This window comes from Hylobates moloch, unplaced genomic scaffold (genome assembly GCF_009828535.3).
Source record: "Hylobates moloch isolate HMO894 unplaced genomic scaffold, HMol_V3 SCAFFOLD_8, whole genome shotgun sequence".
NCBI lineage: Eukaryota > Metazoa > Chordata > Mammalia > Primates > Hylobatidae > Hylobates > Hylobates moloch.
In genome coordinates this window covers 6,706,294-6,714,502 of record NW_026652283.1, presented here as the reverse complement: position 1 = coordinate 6,714,502, position 8,209 = coordinate 6,706,294, and positions in this window count along the sequence as shown.

The window sequence follows — 8,209 nt, the reverse complement described above, 5'->3', positions numbered from 1 at the left end:
GATAGATAGATAGATAGATAGATAGATAGATAGATAGATAGATAGATAGAAGCCGGGTGTCGTGTGTGGTGGCTCATGCCTATAATCCCAGGAGTTCGAGACCAGCCTGGCCAACATCATGAAACCCCCGTATCTACTAAAAATACAAAAAAATTAGCTGGGGATGGTGGCGGGCACCTGTAATCTCAGCTACTTGGGATTACTTGTAGTGCCACTGCACTACAGCCTGGGCGACAGAGTGAGATAACAATTTTGTTTAAACCGGGGAAGTAGGAAGAAAAGAGGTCAGGAAGGAGGTTTCTGAGAAAGGAGGAAGGGAGACTAGCCACCAGTCATGGTGAAGTGTTTACAGGTTAGCATGCAGCATGGGAGGCATCTAGGGGAAGGCTGCAGTGAGAAGAGCAGAATAGGAGTAGCCTCATACCAAAGAGTGGTTCCCACTGTCCCTCATCCCAGACTGACTGGGTCCTTGGTGAGCAGGGGATGAAAGAGGGGAAGTCTCCATATAAGATATCCCTTCTCTGGGGTCCAAATTCAGCTTACCCTGATCAGATGCCTGGGGAAGACTAGAGGCATTCTTGACCCTTCCCCATATGGCGGCTGTTTTGACTCCCCCAGCTCCATGGTCCTGAGGTATGTGCAGACAGCCACCTCCCTGCCTCCAGCTCCCTGTTCTGCCTCATCTCACCCCAAGGCTCTGCTAAGTGGAGGAGGCTGTGGGTTTCCAGCATGCTTGCTTTGGTGCTTTGGGCTTCCGCTGCCACCCGAGAGATCTGGCCTTTGATTCCCACACTCAGCGTCCCCAGAGGTGTCTTACCCTAGTACGGTAGCATCCTGCATACCAGCACTCCGAGAGAGGCTGGGAGGGCTCTCTGGTCCCTCAAGCCCTGGCACGTCTCTCTCTCTCTTTCTGTCTCTCTCTCTCTCTCTGCTTGCTTCTCAGCTCACATCTGTGCATTTCTGTATCTATGCTTCCCAGCCCCCAGCTTATGCCCCCAGCCTGCAGCTCCCTGTGTCTGTGTCTGTCTTCCTCTTTGCCTCATATACCAGGAGGCCGTGCTGGCTCTCCCGGGCTCCCCTGGAATGCCCCTTGCCTATTCTCCTTTTTCAACGTCCCCTCTCCAGCTGAGAAAGGAGGAAGGGAGACTAGCCACCAGTCATGGTGAAGTGTTTACAGGTTAGCATGCCAGGGTAAGCTGCCACTAAGCTCTAGCTCCTTCCAGTCTGTGCACAGGCCTCCTGGCCTTTGGCAGCAATGCAGACCCTGGACAAACTTTGATCTGTGGGGAGCCTGCTGAGCACGCCTGCAGCCCAGGGTGGATGTGAGGGAGCCGGCTTCAGGGTGGGAGGGACACCATGGACAAAGGGAAATGGACAGAGTTCCCCAGAATGCACAGAGGCCTCAAGGGAGGAGGGGAGGGAAAGATGTGGGAGAGAGAGACCTGGAGCAGCTTGTTAAAGCAACAGCTACGCACACACAATCCACAACCACACACAAAGCGCAGGGTAGTACAAAAAAAGAGGAAAAGAAGAAATTTTGAGAAGCAAGACAGATGCACAGAGCTTAGATCCAAAGTGAGGCAAAGAGAGACTGAGAAAGAGATGAGACCAAAATGGCAACACACACCACGCATTTTCTCAGAGCCTTGAGGTTCCTGCCGCCCTCACCCCTGGCCCCCAGGGATGGGATGAGGGGCGAGGCTTGGGAGGGTAAGAGGGCCCAGCTCCACCACAGCGAGAGTCTGTGGTCCCACAGGCACTTTTATCTTCTCCCCATAACCCCCAAGCAGCCCACTCAAGCCCAGCCGCGGGATGTGCCCCACCGCGTTCACCCTCTCTACTGCTGACTAGCTTCCTATAAACTTCCTAGAGACTGTGACCCCTCTAAGGAACTCTTGTGGTTGGTGGCTGCAACCTCCACCATCCTCTTCTTTGCTTCAGACACCCACATCGGGGGAACCGTGCCCACCCTCCTCCCCTCATCCTCTCAAAGGTACAGAACAGAGCTCAAACCCAGAGCCTTGCAAACCCAGACCCCTGCCCGGCTACCTCTGATTCCCCACCTTCATCAAAGTTATTTTGAGACAGGGCCTCACTCTCGCCCAGGCTGGAGTGCAGTGGCACAGTCAGGCCTCACTGCAGCCTCCGTCTCCCAGGCTCAAGCAATCCTCCCACCTCAGCCTCCCAAGTAGCTGGAACCGAAGGCACACACTACCATGCCCAGCTAACTTTTGTGAGGTTTGTAGAAATGGGGGTTTCACCATGTTGCCCAGGCTGGTCTCAAACTCCCAGTTTCAAGCCATCCTCCTGCCTCAGCCTCTCAAAGGGCTGGGATTACTGGTGTGGGCCACCACGCCCGGTCCATCACAGTTATTTCATTCAACAAACATTTATTGAGTGTTGAAAGTGTGCAAGACTGGCCCAATGTGGTGGCTCACGTCTGTAATGCCAGCACTTTGGGAGGCCAAGGCGGGTGGATCATTTGAGGCCAGGAGTTTGAGGCCAGCCTGACCAACATAGTGAAACCTGGTCTCTACTAAAAATACAAAAAGTAGCCGGGTGTGGTGTTGGGCTCCTGTAATCCCAGCTACTCGAGAGGCTGAGGCAGGAGAATTGCTTGAACCCAGGAGGTGGAGGCTGCAGTGAGTGGAGATCACGTCATTGCACTCCAGCCTGGTCAAGAGAGCGAGACTCCGTCTCAAAAATAATATAAAAAATAAAACGTGCAAGACAATTGGTCTAGACAATTGCCCTCAGCACCACCCCGCCATTACTGCCAGGGTCAGAGCCTAGGGCTGCCCCCAAGCTCTGTCTAGCACCAGTGGTGGGAGGAGTTTTGATCTAGATATAGACCTCTCCTATATAAGTGCTCCCACATTGAAAGAGGGAAATCATCTCCCGAGTGTCTCTAACGCTGTCCTCAGGGGCTCTTTCATCTGACCTTGAGGGCGGTGGCCATTTTGTATCAGCCTACAGCATCTGATACAGCACAAGGAATTATTGGTCAAAATGTGAAGTAGCAGTGACTTCCCTCATCAGGCCCTACTCTTGGCCTTGCCCCGATAAAAATGTCCCCCACAAGAGCAGGGCATTCAGGAAGCACTATCCCACTCAGAGTGAAATCTTTGAATTATTGAGAACGGGGCCTTTCCATGTTGAGGGATCAGAACTTACCCCAGGAAACCTCTCTCCCAGAAGAAACCTATGAGGGGAAAGCAGAGGACACTGGGGATAGCACGGCTTCAAGGCCATGAGGTCTCAGGGGCTGGAAAGGTCTGAGGACGAAGAGGCTGAGGTGGCACAGGGCTTCCCGTCAGGAGGGACAGTGAGTCCTCACTCTCCCTCACACCCTGCCAGGCCCAGGAGGGGCTGCACATCCTTCTGTAACTCTCCTGGCCTCATGAGACCCCTACCACCAATTCTCTTTGAATCCATTTCTTAAATGACATATTTATCTAAAGATATGTATCTGCAACTTTTAGGGCAATTCATAAACAAAAGCTCAGTTTCAACACTTTCTGAGAATTTTAGCTTTCCTATTTCGTGAATCGTTTTAAAGCTAACTAGAGTAGAAGTGCCTTTAGACATTGTTCAAAAATCTTAAAAGAGCAAAAAGGTAGACAAAAATTAAAAAATACACACAGAAACACAAAAGGTAGTTAAAAGAGACTATTACATAGATCATGTGACTTATGAAATGCTGCAAGTATGATATTTGGTGTCAATTTTTGGAGATTGTGCCGTTAGGAAAATTGGTTTTGCAAGAATTTTCTCTAGACTAGATTCCACTTATTTTGCTCTTTTTCTTGCTTTTATCGTTTTTCCTCATCATTTCTTTTTTATAGGTTTCCTCCCACCTTATATTTATTTATTCTTTCTAATTTTTTTCCTCCCCTTCTTCACTCTTTTTCTCCTCTTTTCCCCTCTTCCAGTCCTCTCTCCTCCACTGCCCACGACTAGTTGCCTTCCACGCCTTTCCCAGCCAGCCTGGGGTAGTCTCCAGTCCTCACTCCCTCTCTGATCTTGCCATTTAGGTCAATACTCCTCTAAGGAGCACCCACTGCTCTGGACACTGAGGCTCACTGCTCTGGACACTGGGGCTGCAGAGAGGAGTCTGGCACAGTCCCTGACCTCTGGAAGCTCACAGTTCCAGTGGGAAATCGCTGGTCATGACCAGTTCCAAGAGAAATGCAAGAGAAAGTGGCCAGAGCTGTGGGCAGACAACTGGGCAGAGCACATTCCTGTACATCTGCCCCACGTTCTCCTCCCTCTCAGCTCCGGGGAAGGAAGCCGAGTCTGACCATCTTACCTCTGGGCTTGTGTCTTCCTTGCCCGCTGCTTCTCAAACAGGTGTATCTGTGTGAGGACTTGGAGCTCTGCAACCAGGAGCCCAGTGGGGAGGGTGCTTTGTTCCTTCTGCAGAGTTGTGCTTAAATGAGGAGAGACAGGAAGCCCGATGGCGAGGCTCCTCCACACCCTAGGCCTGGGCCGGCCCCCAACGTCACCGGGTGGGGCTGGGGTCCCCACCCCCCAGGCTCTCAGGCAACATGTCAAAGTGAAAATGCCCAAGTCAAGGGAAAAAGTTCAGCAGAAGCAGAGGCTGGAGCCAAAGTGTCACTGCCACCGTTAAGCGGCAAGAAAAAGATGGCAAGAAAGATTCCATCAGTGGTACTGCCATGTCTGACCAGGCTGTGGGGAAAGAAGAAGGGGGAGGCAGTTGGGGGCGTGTGGAAACAGCAGTGGCAAGCCCACAAACAGCTCCTTGCTCCGGGGCCCTGAGGGCATGTGTCCAGTGGGTGCCTCCAGGGGTATCTGTGGAGGCTTTATAGGTGGCCCAGTGTGGAAGAGAGGGCGTGGGCTGAGCAAAGAATATCTGAGACACCAGGAGTGACTGTTAACCAGGCTCTGTTCCTCTAGGCATCTCTGGCTGGGCCTCAGGTGCTTTCCTCTAGCCCATATCTACCATGAACTCTCGATGTGAGTATCCGTCTGCCCATTGGACATCTCCACTGGGAAGCTCACCGGACATAGCAAACTCAACACATCCCCAACTAAGCATACCACCTGCATACTACCACCCTCCAAACCTGCGTCTCCAGGCTTCTCACTCAGTGAGGGGCTCACCATCCACCAACTTGCCCAAGCAAAATAAATTGGGTGTAATCTTTGACACCCTCTTCACCCAACTTCTCCCATGTATTTATTTACCAATTCCTGTGGATGTTACCTTCTAAATGGCTCCAAAATCTACCCAAGTCACTCTGCACTACCACTACTGCCACCATTCCAATCCAAGACGCCAATATCATCCCTTGCCCGGACAACAGCTGCTGCCTCCTCATTGGTCACCATTCTCCATACCACAGCCCAAGTGATCATTTAAAGATGCACATGTGAGTGTGCATTTTCCAGCCTGAAAAAAGTGGGGCTGGGCGTGGTGGCTCATGCCTATAATCCCAGCATTTTAGGAGGCCAAGTTGGGAGGATTGCTTGAGGCTGCAGTGAACCGTGACTGCGCCACTGCACTCTAGTCTGAGTGACAGAGTGAGAACCTGTCTCGAAAAGAAGAAAAGAAAGAAAAGAAAAGAAAAGAAAAGAAAAGCTAGTTCAGCTTGCGACTCCAACAATTAACACAAGTACCCCTATTTGACAGCATTGTACTTCATCCGTAGCATATAGCACTGTGTGCTGCTTCTCATTTCATGACACACCGTACTCAAGGGTTGAGATTTAATAAAATTAGTATTTACTGCTTCATTAAAGGCATTCTTTTTTTTTTTTTTTTTTTTTTTTTTTTTTTTTTTTTTTTTTTTTTTTTTTTAGAGGGAGTCTCACTCTGTTGCCCAGGCTGGAGTGCAGTGGCGTGGTCTTGGCTCACTGAAACCTCTGCCTCCCGGGTTCAAGCAATTCTCCTGCCTCAGCCTCCCAAGTAGCTGGGGCTACTGGCATGTGCCACCATGCCCAGCTAATTTTTGTAGCTTTAGTAGAGACAGGGTTTCACCATGTTGCCCAGGATGGTCTCGATCTCTTTTTTTTTTTTTTTTTTTTTGAGGCAGAGTCTTGCTTTGTCACCCAGGCTGAAGTGCAGCGGCATGATCTCGGCTTACTACAACCTCTGCCTCCTGGATTCAAGCCATTCTCCTGCCTCAGCCTGCCGAGTAGCTGGGATTATAGGCACCTGCCAACATGCCTGGCTAATTTTTATATTTTTGTAGAGACAGGGTTTCACTACGTTGGCCAGGCTGGTCTTGAACTCCTGACCTCAGGTGATCCTGATCTGCCCGCTTCGGCCTCCCAAAGTGCTGGGATTACAGGCATGAGCCACTGCGCCCGGCCTCATTAAGGGCATTATTAAGTAAAAGTGGCATTAATTTTTTTTTTCTTTTTTTACTTTAAGTACCTGGCAGTGAAGAATGCAATGACTATCATATGGTTTGGCACCACTGCCTTCATTTATGCTAAGGCAGCAGTTTTATCCAGATTGCTTTTTCAACATTATTGCAATGTCAACATAGTGACAAAGGAAAATAACATCCTGTATTTTTTTATGAAAATAGCTTGACCTTGAAGATCCCCTGAAAGGGTCTCAGGGACTCCCAAGGGTCTGCAGACCACACTTAACTCTGAGAACCACTGATCTAGGTAATTTTTATTCATTCTTCAGGTCTCAGCTATCGCTTTAGCTGTCCCCAAAGTCTATTTTCTCCTTCTTGGTAATAAAACCCTCAATTTTTAGCTGAGCTCTTAGCTACTCAGCTAAGAAAATAAAATACTTCGCAGCTCGCTGACGGCTGGATGTGTCCAAGTGACTCAATTTTGGTTAATAGATAGAAGTGAAAGTATTACGTGCAATCTCAGAGTTGTTCCTCAAAGTGGGGAAAATGTATCCTCCTCAGGCCTTCTTCCTTATAGCAAACACCCTCCCTGTTGTTCACAGCCAGCCTGCTTTTCTCATTTACATTACCTGGCAGGCTCTGGCAGGCATTGACGTTTTGAGCCCTGCTCCATTCATTCATGTGTGTAGTTAAGCGTGTACCAGCCCAAGGCACTCTGCTAGGTGGCTGGGGATGTGATGTTGAATAAGACAGATATGGTCACCACTCCAGTTTATGACATAGACACTAAACAATAAACAACTTCATTACAATTCGACAAGTGCTACAAAGGAAAAAGCACGAGGTGCTGGGAGATCTTATCACAAAAGAACCTTCTTTCAACTGGGAGAATTGTCTATCAGGAAGCACTGGGTTCTGCTACAAGCAAAAGAAAACCCAAACTAATAGAGGCTTCAACAAGAGTGAAGTTATTTTTCACATGTAGGAAGTGTGGAGGTGGGTGGCGCAGAGGCGAGGGAGCAGCACACCGTCCTCCAGGGCCAAGATTGGGGCTGTTTATATTTTGTTGCTCTACCATCCTCCTGCACAGGACTTCCTCCCCAGAGTCTCAGAGGCGACTCAGGTTCCTCAGTTGAAATCAGTTTTCCTTGTGATAAGATCTCCCAGTCTCCTGTGCTTCTCCCTTTGTAGCAATTTTCTAGTTGCAATGAAGTTATTCGCTGCTTAGTGTCTAGCTCACAGGCCAGAGTGGTGACCGTGTCTGTCTTAGTTAGCACTATGCTCCCAGCACCCTCACCGATGCCTTGGCCCTGGAAGACCCTTAATACTTGTTTAATATTTTCCTAATATATTAAATTTTATTGATATTAAATTTATTGCGGTAAAATACATGCAACATAAGATTTTCCATTTTAAGCTTTTTTTTTTTTTTTTTTTTTCCCGATACGGAGTCTGGCTCTGTCGCCCAGGCTGGAGTGCGGTGGCACAATCTAGGCTCACTGCAACCTCCACCTCCTGGGTTCAAGCGATTCTCCAGCCTCAGCCTCCTGAGTAGCTGGGACTACAGGTGCCCGCCACCACACCCGGCTGATTTTTGTATTTTTAGTAGAGACGGGGTTTCACCATGTTGGCCAGGCTAGCCTCGAATTCCTGACCTCAAGTGATCTGCCCACCTTGGCCACCCAAAGTGTTGGGATTACAGGTGTGAGCCACCACGCCCGGCCACTTTAAGCATTTTTTAATGTACTGCTCTGTGGGACTGAGTACACTCACACGGTTGTGCGACCATCTAGAAATTTTTCATCTTCCCCAAATGAAACTCTGTACCCATTAAATGCTGACTCTTCATTCTTGCTCCCTGCAACTCCTGGCTA